Source organism: Bufo bufo, chromosome 1, assembly GCF_905171765.1.
Source record: "Bufo bufo chromosome 1, aBufBuf1.1, whole genome shotgun sequence".
Lineage (NCBI taxonomy): Eukaryota > Metazoa > Chordata > Amphibia > Anura > Bufonidae > Bufo > Bufo bufo.
In genome coordinates this window covers 606099103-606114229 of record NC_053389.1, presented here as the reverse complement: position 1 = coordinate 606114229, position 15127 = coordinate 606099103, and the positions used below count along the sequence as shown (strand labels likewise).

The following is a 15127-nucleotide window of genomic DNA, read 5'->3' as shown; positions in this document are numbered from 1 at the left end:
CCTTCCTGCAGAAGTGGTAGCTGCAAATACAGTGAAGGGGTTTAAGCATGCATGGGATAGGCATAAGGCCATCCTTCATATAAGATAGGGCCAAGGGCTATCCATAGTATTCAGTATATTGGGCAGACTAGATGGGCCAAATGGTTCTTATCTGCCGACACATTCTACAGGGTGGGCCATTTATATGGATACACCTTAATAAAATGGGAATGGTTGGTGATATACTAATGTGCCACAAACAGGAAGTTAATATGTGAGGGGGGAAACTTTTCAAGATGGGTGGTGACCATGGCGGCCATTTTGAAGTCGGCCATTTTGAATCCAGCTTTTGTTTTTTCAATAGGAAGAGGGTCATGTGACACATCAAACTTATTGGGAATTTCACAAGAAAAACAATGGTGTGCTTGGTTTTAACGTAACTTTATTCTTTCATGAGTTATTTACAAGTTTATGAACACTTAGAAAATGTGTTCAATGTGCTGCCCATTGTGTTGGATTGTCAATGCAACCCTCTTCTCCCACTCTTCACACACTGATAGCAACACCGCAGGAGAAATGCTAGCACAGGCTTCCAGTATCCATAGTTTCAGGTGCTGCACATCTCGTATCTTCACAGCATAGACGATTGCCTTCAGATGATACGAGATGTGCAGCACCTGAAACTACGGATACTGGAAGCCTGTGCTAGCATTTCTCCTGCGGTGTTGCTATCAGTGTGTGAAGAGTGGGAGAAAAGGGTTGCATTGACAATCCAACACAATGGGCAGCACATTGAACACATTTTGTAAGTGGTCAGAAAATTGTAAATAACTCATGAAAGAATAAAGTTACGTTAAAACCAAGCACACCATTGTTTTTGTTGTGAAATTCCCAATAAGTTTGATGTGTCAAATGACCCTCTTCCTATTGAAAAAACAAAAGTTGGATTCAAAATGGCCGACTTCAAAATGGCCGCCATGGTCACCACCCATCTTGAAAAGTTTCCCCCCTTACATATACTAATGTGCCACAAACAGAAAGTTAATATCACCAACCGTTCCCATTTTATTAAGGTGTATCCATATAAATGGCCCACCCTGTATGTTTCTAATGTGTAATTTTTTGGGTAAATAAATTCCATTAATCCATTCACAATGTCATGCTCTTCCAGATGTTTTTGTAAGATTATTGGGCAGTTTCTCTGCCTACAAGATATTATCACAGATGCTTGGTTTACTTTTGCAGTTCTCAAAACTGAATTTGACTCAGCAGAGATCACATGCCTCTTCTTCACAGCAGAAATGTTATAACATGAACAGAGTTGAGAAAAAGACCTTAATCCTAACTTCTACAAACCTATGAATGCAGAATCAACCTAATCAAACTAATATGAAAAGTTGTTATTCTAAAAATCTTCATCTACTTGCATATTATAAGTTATACCACCAAGAATTAGTCTTTATGTAGAAAACTATGATTTAAATCAAGCCTTACTGACTAGTGATTTAAATCAAATCCACCCTGCTCAACACTACTGCTGACAGATGTCCTTTAAGCTCCAACAATGTGCAGAAAGCCAACCAGTACGTGGTATAAAGTGCACCAAATGTATCCTCCATCGTCAGCCACTGTGATAAATTTGGCATAGTGGTTTAGACATGATTAGTAAATTTGCCCCAGTGATATCACAAAAAAAAAAAATCCATCATATACATACTGTGAGGTCATAGTAAATGGTCAGTGTACACAATGATGTCACAATAAACTGAAAATAAACACTGATGCGAAAGTAAAGGGTTACTACTCACAGTGATGTCACAGTATGAGAATAATGTGCTCATATAATAAATACTGTGATGTCACTGTACAGAGATAATGTCACAAAACAAGGATGTGGCCATATTACAAAGACAATATATGTCTGTAAAGAATAAATCAAGGCAACTGGACTTACTGTAGATTTCTTGAAAACGTTTCACTCGTTCTCCCAACGAGCTTTTTCAATTCTGGAAGAACGAGTGAAACGTTTTCAAGAAATCTACAGTAAGTCCAGTTGCCTTGATTTATTCTTTACAGACATATATTGTCTTTGTAATATGGCCACATCCTTGTTTTGTGACATTATCTCTGTCCTGTGACATCACAGTATTTATTATATGAGCACATTATTCTCATACTGTGACATCACTGTGAGTAGTAACCCTTTACTTTCGCATCATATACCATGACCTGGATAAATGAGAACCTTCACAGACAAAGACAATATGTTTTTTTTTATTGTATGCAAGATAATGTATGTTTTTTGGGTTTTTAAAAAGGTCAGAGTAAATGCTATAAAATGTGGTGTGACAAAAAAAAAAAAATCCACCCCCTGAGGCCTCTTTTACACGGGCATTGCGGGAAAATGTGCGGGTGCGTTACGGGAACACCCGCAATTTTTCCGCGCGAGTGCAAAACATTGTAATGCGTTTTGCGCTCGCGTGAGAAAAATCGCGCATGTTTGGTACCCGAACTTCTTCACAGAAGTTCGGGCTTGGCATCAGTGTTCTGTAGATTGTATTATTTTCCCTTATAACATGGTTATAAGGGAAAATAATAGCATTCTGAATACAGAATGCATAGTAAAACAGCGCTGGAGGGGTTAAAAAAATAATAATAATAATTTAACTCACCTTAGTCCACTTGATCGCGATGCCAGCATCTCCTTTGCTGAACAGGACCTGTGGTGAGCATCCATTACAGGTCAAGGACCTGTGGTGACGTCACTCCGGTCATCACATGATCCATCACCATGGTAAAAGATCATGTGATGACCGGAGTGACGTCATCAAAGGTCCTTGACCTGTAAAGAATGCTCACCACAGGTCCTGTTCAACAAAGGAGACAGAAGGAGATGCCGGGCTACGCGATCAAGTGGATTAAGGGGAGTTAAATTTTATGTTATAAGGGAAAAATAATAATGATCGGGTCTCAATCCCGATCATCTCCTAGCAACCGTGCGTGAAAATCGCACAGCATCCGCACTTGCTTGCGGATGCTTGCGATTTTCACGCAACCCCATTCACTTCTATGGGGCCTGCGTTGCGTGAAAATCACCGCTCATCTGAACAGCCTCATAGAAATTAATGGGTCGGTATTCAGTGCGGGTGCAATGCGTTCACCTCCCGCATCGCATCCGCGCGGAATACTCGCCCGTGTGAAAGGGGCCTTAAAGATCTGGAAAATAATGAATGAATTTCATTGTTTTTCCAAGCTGAAAATTGCCCCCCCAAAATATAATCTGTAGTATGGCAAGACCCCGGGGGCCCCTACACACATACTCCTGCATTTAATGCAAAAAAATGCTTGGGTTTATTTCCATAACATGTTTTTTAAGTGGATTTAATTTTCAAATCGAATGTGCGAGTCTATGCAGGAACACCCTCCCCCCAGCTGGTAACACCTCTCTGTACCCTTACTGCAGACTGCTAGTAATTCATTCATAACTTCTAGTAGACATAATAAAGGAACGGCACAACACAGAGCCATAAGAATAGATGTTCCAGAATTATTATTATACGGGGAATGCAGGAAGATATTAACAGACATGTCAGGAGAGGTGAGAGGTCCTCATTAAATTAACCCCTTACGGACACATGACGTACCGGTATGGCATGTTTCCCGAGTCCTTAAGGACACATGACGTACCGGTACGTCATGTGTTGTTCCGATCACCGCCGCCCGGTGATCGGAACAAGGTACCTGCTCAAATCATTGAGCAGGCACCTCGGCTAAATGCGCGGGGGGGGGGGGGTCAATTCATACCTGCGGTTTGCGGCTTTTTATGGTGCGGGCGGCAGCAGTGCCATTGGGTCCCCATGGGGCTGTGGGGGGGACCCGATGGCATGGAAGGCAGCGCGATGCCTTCCTGAGGCATCTGCGCTGCCTTCCGGTGAAGAGCCTGTGAGATCCAGCCCCCTGGATCTCGCAGGCCCCGGAAGCTGTATGCGTAATACACACAGTATTACTCATACAGCCAATGCATTCCAATACAGAAGTATTGGAATGCATTGCAAAGGAATATACCCCCAAAAGTTCAAGTCCCAAAGTAGGACAAAAAATTAAGTGAAAAAAAAGTTGAAAAAATAAAGTTTCCCCCCCCAAAAAATTAAAAGTTTCAAGTAAAAATAAACAAAAACGTCATTTTCCCCAAATAAAGTTAAAAAAATTGGTAAAAAAATAGAAAAAAAAATAAAAATAAAGTATACATATTAGGTATCGCCGCGTCCGTATCGACCGGCTCTATAAACATATCACATGACCTAACCCCTCAGATGAACACCGTAAAAAACTGTGCTAAATAAACCATTTTTTTGTCACCTTACATCACAAAAAGTACAACAGCAAGCGATCAAAAAGACGATTGCCAACGAAAATAGTACCAATCTAACCGTCACCTCATCCCGCAAAAAATGAGCCCCTACCTGAGACAATTGCCCAAAAAATAAAACTATGGCTCAGAATATGGAGACACTAAAACATAAATTTTTTTGTTTTAAAAAAGCTGTTATTGTGTAAAACTTACATAAATAAATAAAAAAAAATACACATATTAGGTATCGCCGCGTCCGTATCGACCGGCTCTATAAAAATATCACATGACCTAACCCCTCAGATGAACACCGTAAAAAATGTAAAATAAAATCGGTGCTAAATAAACCATTTTTTGTCACCTTACATCACAAAAAGTGTAATAGCAAGTGATCAAAAAGTCACATGCACCCCAAAATAGTGCCAATCAAACCGTCATCTCATCCCGCAAAAATCATACCCTACCCAAGGTAATTGCCCAAAAACTGAAAACATTTTGGCTCTCAGACTATGGAAACACTAAAACATGATTTTTTTTGCTTCAAAAATGAAATCATTGTGTAAAACTTACATAAATAAAAAAAAGTATACATATTAGGTATCGCCGCGTCCGTGACAACCTGGTCTATAAAAATATCACATGATCTAACCTGTCAGATGAATGTTGTAAATAACAAAAAATAAAAACGGTGCTAAAACAGCTATTTCGTGTTATCTTGCCTCACAAAAAGTGTAATATAGAGCAACCAAAAATCATATGTACCCTAAACTAGTACCAACAATACTGCCACCCTATCCCGTAGTTTCTAAAATGGGGTCACTTTTTTGGAGTTTCTACTCTAGGGGTGCATCAGGGGGGCTTCAAATCGGACATGGTGTCAAAAAAACAGTCCAGCAAAACCTGCCTTCCAAAAACCGTATGGCATTCCTTTCCTTCTGCGCCCTGCCGTGTGCCCGTACAGTAGTTTACGACCACATATGGGGTGTTTCTGTAAACTACAGAATCAGGGCCATAAATATTGAGTTTGGTTTGGCTGTTAACCCTTGCTTTGTAACCAGAAAAAAAATTATTAAAATGGAAAATCTGCCAAAAAAGTGAAATTTAGAAATTGTATCTCTATTTTCCATTAATTCTTGTGGAACACCTAAAGGGTTAACAAAGTTTGTAAAATCAGTTTTGAATACCTTGAGAGGTGTAGTTTCTTAGATGGGGTCACTTTTGGGTGGTTTCTATTATGTAAGCCTCACAAAGTGACTTCAGAGCTGTAGTGGCCCCTAAAAATTGGGTTTTTGAACATTTCAAGATTTGCTACTAAACTTCTAAGCCTTGTAACATCCCCAAAAAATAAAATATCATTCCCAAAATGATCCAAACATGAAGTAGACATATGGGGAATGTAAAGTAAACTATTTTTGGAGGTTTTACTATGTATTATAGAAGTAGAGAAATTGAAACTTAGAAATTTGCAATTTTTTACAAATTTTTGGTAAATTTTATATTTTTTTATTTTAAAAAAATGATTTTTTTTTTTTACTTCCTTTTACCAGTGTCATGAAGTACAATATGTGACGAAAAAAACAATCTCAGAATGGCCTGGATAAGTCAAAGCGTTTTAAAGTTATCAGCACTTAAAGTGACACATGTCAGATTTGCAAAAAATGGCCTGGTCCTTAAGGTGAAATAAGGCTGAGTCCTTAAGGGGTTAAAATTAGGTGACAATTGAACCAGACAGCATTAATCAGGGTCTGTCAGAAGGACTTCCCCTAAACAGGCCCTGAACCCCACCATATCCCCCATTAGGATGGATGCAGCACCGGCCACCTCCACTTCATCAGGGCAATTTGGGGGGCCGGCCCACCTCCAGAAATAGGTAAAGGTGCACATACCCTTTAAGACGATGCTAGGCAATAATTCAAGAAATCAGCGCTCTCATCCAAGCAGTCAGCCTGACAGCCGCCATTACCATAGATCCTCCTTCCCTCTCACAGTGTTTTCACATTCTACGTGATATCATGAGCCCCAAAGGCCACGCTCTCCCGAGCACCACGTGCCGGTACTGCGCCCCACACTGACCCAACTAAAGCGCCGCTGACAGGTCAGTCCCCTCACAGAAAATGGACAGGAACCTCCTCCACTTTCTCTCCAAACGTCTCCTTGGAAACCGCGACTCCGCCACAGAACCTCCGCTGAGTCTGCGCCACGTGACCAGGCCTTCTGACCAATGAGAGCGCGCGCTCAGTTCACACGCCGTAGGTACGCACTGGGACGTAACGCCGTCGGTTCACCTCAGGCCATGTAGCTGTAGCTCTTGTCAGGTGAACGGAGGCGGCCATTTTGGATGTGGGCAGTTACGTCTAGGACACGGATTAGCTGGAGATTACCTGCATTGCATGTCGCCGCTACATTCCCAGCTGAGGGAATGTAAAAAAAAAACTTGGATTGCTTGTGCTCTGTCTTCTGAGGGCGAAGTGTATCTACTGAGCAGTAAAGGGTGGTGGAATTTTTATACTGGGAGTGTTATGTTGTATACTTGTACATGACTGGGCCTTGTGTCTGCTAAAACTTAGCAGCCAGAGGCTAATGAATCCCCACATTAAGATAAAATATAAGAATGGATTCATACACAGCATTTTTGGCAGTTTTCTAGTGTTTTGGGGAAGTAATTTGTTTAACGTAGGTTTTGGTATGGCAAATTTTTTCAAAATTGCACAATCTAAATGACACCATTTTAGGGAGTACCGGAGACAGCTTTTTGTGGATCCAGCAGGAAGGAGTGCTTCATTAATATTTCTAACTTCCTTTCACCCCATTTGTGACTTTGGCTCCAAGTCCCTCGTGTAGGACTTTTCCGCCTGTGAAAGATCGCAGTAGCGCCATGGCCTTCTCACAGCTTCTCCTAGGTCAGTGGCGACACGTTCATCAGTCACGTGGCCTAGACGCAGCTCAGCCCCATAGAAGTAAATGGGGCTGAGCTCGATATTAAGCACTGCCGCTATACAGTGTACGGCGCTGCGTTTAGTGAGCAGGGAGAAGGCAGCGGCACTCACAGCATCACCGGTGCCTTCTCAAAACAGCTGATGGGTGGGGGTCCCGAAAGTCGGACCTCCACCAATCAGATACTGATTACCTATCCTGACCGAAAATCCTTTTAAGGTCATTTTACATGGACTGATGTTTCAGACAAACCAAACGTTCCTGATAATTGTCTGATCGGCAGTGTAGGGCTGTAGTTACGTGCAGCAATCATTCAAAAAAGTATTTTTCGTAAGAAAAAAGAAAGTTTCAAGTAAAAAAAAAAAAAGATGCCCCTTTCCTATAATTAACACATATAAAGTTGTAAAAAAAAGAGAAAAAAAAAAAAAAACAGATATATTAATTATCGCTGTGTACGTAACGACTGGCTCTATAAAAATCAGGTGAAAGCCGTAAAAAAATAAAAGCTGTGCCAAAAAAGCCATTTTGTCACCTTACATAACAAAAAGTATAATACCTAACGATCAAACAGACATATGTACCACAAAATAGTACCTATCAGTTACCTCATCCAGCAAAAAATGAGCCCCTACATAAAACAATCGCCCAAAAAATTAAAAGAAATATGGCTTTTAGAAAATGGAGACACAAAAACATGATTTTTCTCTTTTAAAAATGCTTTAATTGTATTAAACTTAAATAAATTTAAAAAAGTATACATTTAGGTATTGCCATGTCCGTAAAGACCTGCTCCATAAAAGTACCACATTAGGGCTCTTTCACACTTGCGTTATTGTCTTCCGGCATAGAGTTCCGTCGTCGGGGCTCTATGCCGGAAGAATCCTGATCAGTTTTATCCTAATGCATTCTGAATGGAGAGAAATCCGTTCAGGATGCATCAGGATGTCTTCAGTTCCGGAACGGAACGTTTGTTGGCCGGAGAAAATACCGCAGCATGCTGCGCTTTTTGCTCCGGCCAAAAATCCGGAACACTTGCCGCAAGGCCGGATCCGGAATTAATGCCCATTGGAAGGCATTGATCCGGATCCGGCCTTAAGCTAAACGTCGTTTCGGCGCATTGCCGGAGCCGACATTTAGCTTTTTCAGAGTGGTTACCATGGCTGCCGGGACGCTAAAGTCCTGACAGCCATGGTAAAGTGTAGCGGGGAGCAGCATACTTACCGTCCGTGCGGCTCCCCGGGCGCTCCAGAGTGACGTCAGGGCGCCCCAAGCGCATGGATCTCGTGATCGCATGGATCACGTCATCCATGCGCATGGGGCGCTCTGACGTCATTCTGGAGCGCCCCGGGAGCCGCACGGACTGTAAGTATACCGCTCCCCGCTCCTACTATGGCAGCCAGGACTTTAATAGCGTCCTGGGTGCCATAGTAACACTGAAAGCATTTTGAAGACGGCTCCGTCTTCAAATGCTTTCAGTACACTTGCGTTTTTCCGGATCCGGCGGGCACCTCCGGCAACGGAAGTGCATGCCGGATCCCAACAACGCAAGTGTGAAAGAGGCCTTACCTTCACCCTCTGGTAAATGCTGTAATAAAAAAAAAAATCTGTGCCAAAACAACCAATTTTTGGTCACCTTGCCCCATAAAGTGTAATATTGAATTATCAAAAAATCACGTGTACCTAAAAATGTTACCAATAAAAATGTTAATTCTTCCTGCAGAAAACGAGCCCCTGCACGTTTTGATCAGTAGAAAAAAAAAAATATGGCATTCAGAAAATGGAGATACAAAAACATTTTTTTTCTAAAATGCTTTATTATGTAAAACTGAAAAAAATAAAATAAAAGTAGACATATTCGATAGTCACGTCCGTAACAACCTGCTCTATAAAAATAGCACAGGATCTAACCTGTCAGATGAACATTGTAAAAAATAAAAACTGTTCCAGAACAGCCATTTTTTTGTATATGGAGAGATCAAAAATCATATGTACCCCAAAATAGTACCAACAAATCTGTCATTTTATCCTGTATTTTCCAAAATGGTCTCACCTTTTGGGAGTTTCTACTGTAGGGTTCATCAGGGGGGCTTCAAATGGGGCATGGTGTCTAAAAACCAGTCCAGCAAAATCTGCCCGCCAAAAACTATATGGCGCTCCTTTCCTTCTGCGTCCTGCCGTGTGCCCGTACAGCAGTCAACTACCACATGTGGGGTATTTCTCTAAACTGCAGAAACAGGATAATAGATATTGAGTTTTGTTTGGCTGTTAACCCTTCATGTGTTACAGGAAAAAAATGGATTAAAATGGAAAATCTGCCAATAAAGTGAAATTTTTAAATTTCATCTCAATTTTCCTTTAACCCTTTTTCGTTTTTGTATTTTCATTTTTCTTCCCTATTTTCCTTGAGCCATAACTTTTTTATATTTCCGGTCACATAGCTGTATGAGGGCTTATTTTTTGCGGGACAAGTTGTACTTTCTATTGCCACCATTAATTATGGCATAGAATGTAGTGGGAAGCGGTAATAAAATTCCAAATGCGGTGGAATTGGAAAAAAATGCAATTCCTCCCCCGTTTTACGGGTTTTGTTCCCACGGCGTTTCATTTACGGCAAAACTGACCCATGCCCTTTGTTCTCTGGGTCAGTACAATTACAATGATACCCCATATGTATAGGTTCTTTATGTCTAAATACTGTAAAAATAAATGTAAACTTTGCTAAAAAAAAATTGTTTATTACATCACCATATTCTGACCCCCATAACTTTTTTAAACTTATGTCTACTGAGCTGTTTAGGGACTAATTTTTTGCGTAACAATCCTAGTTTTTATTGATACCATTTTGGAGTGTGCGTGACTTTTTGATCACATTTTATTAAATTTTTTGGGTAAGAGAAGCAATGAAAAAATGGCAAATGGGCCATTTTTACCCTTTTTTCCGTTACGTCATTCGCTGTATTGGAATTTTTTTTTCCATTTTAATAGTATGGGGATTTTCGGTTGCGGTGATACCCATGATGTTTATATTTATTGTTATTTAGGTATTTATTTTTTAATTATACGGAAAGGTGTTGATTTAAACTTTTATATTTTTTTTATTTTTTAGATATTTTTTTACATTTAAAAAAAAAATTTTGATGATTTTGTGGCTCATATATGAGCCTATAAATTGTGTTTTTTAATTTTCAATTTTGGTCTATCACGGATTTTTAAAATGCCATTTAAACTCGTTTTTGCTTATTTCTCATCCTCGCCTGCCATCTGGTGGCCAAAATAAGAATTGCAGCATGAACACTTTCAGTCTTATCAGCGAGGCTGAAAGTGTTCAGCGCAAGTACCGATGCCCCATTTGGCCACACGGGGCATCGGTAGGGGCCCGCGCTTCCGGGTTTTTGCGCATTTAGATGCCGTGATCTCACTTGGTCACAGCATCTAAAGCATTTAATTACCACGATTTGCATTATTGCCGGTCACGGTAATTAGCCGCAGGTCTCTGCACATGCGAGCGGACGCCTTGTTTACATATCGCTCCAGCGCTGTACATGTACGGCGCTGGTAGCGAACGGGTTAATTCTTGTGGGACACCTAAAGGGTTAACACAGTTTGTAAAATCAGTTTTGAATAACTTGTGGGGTGTAGCATCTAAAATGGGGTCATTTATGGGTGGTTTCTATTATCTAAGCCCCATAAAGTGACTTCAGAACTGAACTGGTCCTTAAAAAGTGGGTTTTGGGAATTTTCGTTTAAAATTTTAAGAATTGCTTCTAAAATTCTAAGCCTTCTAACGTCCTAAAAAATAAAATGGCATTTACAAAATGATTCCAACATAAAGTAGACATATGGGGAATGTTAAGTAATAAATATTTTATGAGGTATCACTATCTGTTTTAAAAGCAGAGAAAATCAAATTTTGAAAACGGGAAAAAAATTCCAAATGGGGTAGAATTGGGAAAAAACGCTATTCTGATAAAGGTTTTTATTTTTTATTTTTTTACACTGTACACTATGCAGTAAAATTGACCTGTTATCTTCATTCTCCAGGTCAGTACGTTTCCAACGATACCACACTTGTATAATTTTTCTTGTGTTTTAATACTGAAAAAGAAATTAAAACCTTTGAGGAAATTTTTTTTGCTCAAACCATATTCTGACCTATATAACTTTTTTGTAGCTATGTGTACAGGCTGTGTGAGGGCTCATTTTTTGCGGGACGATCTGTTCTTTTTTTTAGTGATACCAATTTTAAGTGTATGCGACTTTTTGATCACTTTTTATAAAAAAAATAATTTGGTAGTTGAAGTGCCAAAAAATGGCAAATTGGCAGTTTTTATTTTTTCTCCCGCTATGCCATTTGCCATATGCCATTAATATTGTTATATTTTAATAGTATGGGCATTGTCGCACGCGGCGATGCCCATGATGTTTATTTTTTTTATTGGTTAAGTATTTTTATTTTAAGGAAAGGGGGGTGATTTGAAATTTTAGGGTTTATTTTTTTCATATTTGTAAAAACTTTTCTTAACTTTTTTTTTTTGTTACTTTTTTTAAGTCACCTTGGGTGACAATAACTGGCCATCATTCGATTGCCCATAGTATTCAGTGATGGCTAAATAGCCATCATTGAAGACTTCATTTGCACTATATAAATACAAGGCTGCCACCTAGTGGCCTGTATTGATATATACATCTAATTGACTCTGAAGCCTGCTTGAGGTTTCGGTCAATTAGCGCAAGGTAGCAGGTTCCCCAATCTCAGCCGGGGAACGCTGTTACCGGACCGGAAGAGCGCGACTTCCGGTTCCAGTCTGCGCAGATGCCGTGGTCACAGAAACCCCGCAGCCAAGGTGCCTGCTGCACGTGCGAGCTGGCACCATCTTTAGGGATCGGACCCATGACGTACAGCTACGTCATGGGTCCTTAAAGGGTTAACGGCCGTCCATCTCAAAGACAAGGAAAACATATTAGCGGACTATCTCAGCAGAGAGAATTTAAAAAGATGGAGAATGGTCACTAGACCCCGATATGTTCGATCAGATATAAAAAAAGAGGGGTACCCCGGTCATAGACCTGTTTGCGAATCAAAAGAACAAACAAGTAAAAAAATTCTGCTCCCTCTCCTTAAAGGATCAGCTGTTGTTTGTGGACGCTCTATCCGCCCCATGGCCAGAGGACCTCCTTTATGCATTTCCACCCTTCAGTTTAATACCGAGAGTGCTGATGAAGGTGATAGAGGAAAAGGTGCTGATGATTCTGGTAGCACCTTTTTGGCCCAAAAGATCCTGGTTTCCCCTCCTTTCCGACCTTGCAGCGGGGGAATTCTGGATTCATATCCAGGCCTACTGCATCAGAGTCCGGTATCTTATCCACGTGTGTCTCAATTCCACCTAACAGCTTGGAGACTGAACAAGTTATATTGAAACAAAAGGGTCTGTCAGATCCTGTAATATACACCCTTCTGTTGAGTAAAAAGGGCATAACTTTCAAGATCTATACAAGAACATGGAAAGCCTTCTTAAAATTTGCAGGGAATAGATGGTGTCACTATCGAGATCCGGATATTCCCCTAATACTGGAATTCCTACAAGCAGGTCTAGATAAAGGGCTCAGACCAAGCACCCTTAAAATGCAAGTTTCAGTGTTAAGTAACTTTCTAGAAACAAAACTCGCGGATCTACCCCTTATAAAACGGTTCCTAAAAGGGGCAACGAGGCGATTTCCATTTGTCCATTTCAACATACTTCCTTGGGATTTGAATCTGGTCCTTGATGTTCTGACAGATGTGCCCTTTGAACCCTTACATGATATTCTGCTAAAACTTCTGACAATTAAGACCACCTTTTTATTGGCAATTACATCGGCTAGAAGAGTTGGGGAAATCCAAGCCTTTTCCTGCAGACCACATTACCTCACGGTCTTAGAAGACAGCATTATTTTCAGGAATACTACGATGTTTCTGCCAAAAGTTGTTTCCAGATTCCATCCTCAGAAATAGATAAAAAATATCATAATCTGGATGTAAGAAGATGCATACTAACTTAGGGTCCATTCACATGTCCGTAAGTGATTTGCGGCTCTGCAAATTGCAGATCCGCAAAACACGGACACCGGCAATGTGCATTCCGCAATTTGCGGACCGCACATTGCCGGCACTATAATAAAAAATGCCTAATCTTGTCCGCAATTGCGGACAAGAATAGGACATGTTCTATTTTTTTGCGGAAACGAAAGCACAGATGCGGAAGTGCGGATCCGCAAATGCTGATGTGGATCTGCAAATGTGGCCCCATTGAAAATGATTGGGTCTGCACATTCCGGCCCCATTGAAAATGATTGGGTCTGCACCCGTTCCGCAAAATTGCGGAACGGATGCGGACCCATTTTGCGGACGTGTGAATGGACCCTTAGTCTACTTTCACACTCGCGTTTTGGCTTTCCGTTTGTGATATCCGTTCAGGGCTCTCACAAGCGTTCCAAAACAGAACAGTTTGCATTCTAATGCATTCTGAATGGAAAAGGATCCTCTCAGAATGCATCAGTTTGCATCAGTTCAGTCTCCATTCCACTTTGGAAACGGACACCGAAACCGTCTGATGAAACTGGCACACAATGTAAGTCACTGGGGACGGATCCATTTTCTCTGACACAATCTGGCACAATAGAAGACGGATCCGTCCTCCATTGACTTTCAATGGTGTTCAAGACGGATCCGTCATGGCTATGTTAAAGATAATACAAACGGATCCGTTCTGAACGGATGCAGATGGTCGTACTATCATGACGGATTCGCACAAAATGCGAGTGTGAAAGTAGCCTTACTTAGATGTCACCAAAGAATTCAGAAACTCGGACCATCTTCTTCTGCAGTATCAGGGTCACCATAAAGTATCTGCAGCAAGCAAGAGTACCATCGCGAGATGGATAAGAAATACCATTCAATTCTGCTACATTCAGAAGGACTTGACTCCCCCTAAAGGGATAAAGGCACATATTCTACTAGGGCAGTTTCTGCCTTCTGGGCATAATATGCCTCTGCATCGGTGGATCAAGTATGCAGGGCGGCCACTTGGGCAAACCCTAGTACCTTTTTCAGACATTACAAATTGGATATGCTCCATAACTATGATTTATCTTTTGGCAGAAAAGTATTATCTGCGGTAGTTCTACCCTAAAAATAGTTTTCTTTCTCTGTTATTCCTCCTGTGATTGCCGTTGTGGAGGCGCTGGGGAAAAGGGTTAATTACTCTTACCGGTAATTGGATTTTCCAATAGCCTCCACAACGGCACTGGAGTTTCCCAACCCATTTCTTCTGTTAATAATTTTGTGATAATGTAGTAGAGACAAACGTTCTGCAACCACTGCTGGACGAATACAAGCTGGTGGTGGCAGCATTTGGGCCAGTTTACACAGAGTTTATAGCGCATTTCTCCCTAAAAACAGCCTCCTATTCATTTCAATGAGGAGCACATGGGGAAAAAAAGTAGCATGCCATATATTGGGGTTAAATCTGTGCTGAATCCCCCATTGGATCCACACCCAAAACCACAAGCTGAAAATTGAATTTTGTATTGAACACCCATTGGTTAACCGCTTTACGTCCGCCCATAGGATATAAACGTCCTATGGGTGGACCTCTATTTCTGAAAGCACGTTTTAAAACGTCCTTTCAGAAATAGCAGCTGCACACTAATCGTGCAGCTGCTGATCGGGTTGCCCGCTGTCAGTGACAGCAGGGCAACCCTTAGAGAAGGCAGGGACAGTGCCCAGGTGTCCCTGCCTTCTGGATCGCTGCAGACACAGCGCTCACCGAGCGCTGTGTATGCAGAGAAGGAAGCGCTATGCGCTTCCTGTTCCGGCCCGGCGGT

The 15127-nt window shown here is 41.1% G+C and overlaps 1 protein-coding gene across 4 annotated transcripts in view; it reads right to left on the bottom strand.

The window, feature by feature from the left end:
* Positions 1-6505, bottom strand: part of TMEM266 (transmembrane protein 266) — a 66720-nt gene extending 60215 nt beyond the window's left edge. For 2 of the 4 annotated variants that reach the window (XM_040413605.1, XM_040413602.1), the window contains exon 1: positions 6264-6505. The gene's annotated coding sequence lies outside the window, so the exon portion shown is untranslated. Of the gene's footprint in view, positions 1-6216 lie in introns of all 4 variants that reach the window. The other 2 variants (XM_040413603.1, XM_040413604.1) reach the window with 2 other exon arrangements.
* Positions 6506-15127: the final 8622 nt, after the last annotated feature.